General features: G+C 62.0%; 1 pseudogene; it reads right to left on the reverse strand.

Annotated features, from left to right (window-relative positions):
• Window positions 1-1,016: 1,016 nt before the first annotated feature.
• LOC102769640 overlaps window positions 1,017-1,612 on the reverse strand; it is a 10,199-nt pseudogene continuing 9,603 nt past the window's right edge.

A 1,612-nucleotide genomic window follows, 5' to 3' on the forward strand; every position in this document is an offset into this window, starting at 1 on the left:
CCAAGGTCACCTGTTCCCCCCCCCCCCTTGCCTCCATTACTGGGTGCAAGAGAGAGCCCCGAGTCCCAAGAGAACAAAGAATTTATAGGGCTTGGGGTCGGGGGTTGGGGCAGGGTGCAGCTAGGGTCTGGTTACACAAAGACAGGGGCGGGTGGCCAGCATACTCTTGGCCTTGGGCTAGTTTCCCCCGCTTTCCCATTGGCCGAGATAAGGGCAGGCTGAGTAACTGATACATTCTACGGCTTTTTCTTGGAAGAGGGGTTAAGGACACAGCTATCAGGCCTGTTCTGTCCTTTCAGACCCAGGAGCGGCTCTGCAAACAGGATGCAGACCTGGCTCGGCCCGGCTCGGAGAACAGCGCTCACCCGCCTCGGCAAGTCCTAAACTCATGGACGAGGTCTCCTCCGTTCTGGGCGCCTCAGCCCGGCCGGCCGGGCGACAGTGGGACCAACCGGCACCTGGTGAGTGCCCCAGACCCAACAAAGGCTTTCCAAGACAGGTGAGCTCCCGCCACTGCTGTAGGTGGGGGTCATCTGCAGGCAGCTCCTCCTTCCTGGGCGGCCCTGACCTGGAGCATCTCCCACAGGACCCCCTGGGGGCAGGGCCCTCTCTTCCCTCAGCCTCGACTTCCCACTCGGAGCCCCGGGGCCTGCGGGTCGCCCGCTGGGACACCTCCCCTGCGTTCGACCTGGTGACCTGGACACAGAGGTGGCCGGGTCCTCCTCCTCCCGCCACGGGATGAGAACGCAGGAGGACTGGTCCCTAAGATGAGCCCACAGAGCATGGAGAGATGGGTTGCGGGGGGAGGGGCAGCGGCTGCTCCTCAGTCGGGGGGCCATTTGCCCTTGTCTTCAAATGCACAGGGGACTGTTTCGTTCCACACGGGAGTCTGGAGGGAGGGGGGCGCCCACCCCGTGGGACCCCAGCCCCTAGGCCCCCGGACACGGAGGAGCCACCACAGGCTTTGTAATACAGCTTGATATCTGGTATTGTTATCCCACCTACTTTGTTCTTTTTCAGGATTGCTCAGACTGAGAGGGAGATGAAGCTGTTGTAGCGCTGGATATTGCACTTAAGGATCTCGGAGCAGGGCCCCAGCACACCCTCGAAGCGGGGCGGTCCAGCTTCACGCACTTTAGGGGCCCGTGGGCCACCACGGTGGCCGCCCGGGGCCAGTTCAGGAGCAGCGCAATCTCCTCAAAGTAGTCAGAGGGCCCAAGATGCCCCACTTCCTCGTACTCCTCATTCGGGACCTGCGCTGCAGCACAGAGGCTGTGCCCTCCGTGATGATGAAGAAGTCGTTGCCGGGCTCCCCCTGCACCACGATCTTCTCCCCGTCTTCAAACTGCATGGGTTCCAGGGTGTCCGCCACCATTAGGTGCTCCCACTTCTCCAGGTCCAGGGACTCGAGGATGGAGACCTTGCTGAGGAACTCCTCATATATCTTGCACTTCCGCAGCATGCTGCCAATGAGGCATCCGCCCAGGCAACAGGGACACGCAGCTGCAGCTCCCCGCGATCACGGGCTCCGCTTTAGGCCCAGGCAAGGGAACCCTAGTTCCTGAGAATACCAGCTTCCACCATACCCAGCTCCCATCGCTGGCTCCACCCC

This window comes from Myotis davidii, unplaced genomic scaffold, assembly GCF_000327345.1.
Source record: "Myotis davidii unplaced genomic scaffold, ASM32734v1 scaffold1051, whole genome shotgun sequence".
In the NCBI taxonomy this organism is placed as follows: Eukaryota; Metazoa; Chordata; class Mammalia; order Chiroptera; family Vespertilionidae; genus Myotis; species Myotis davidii.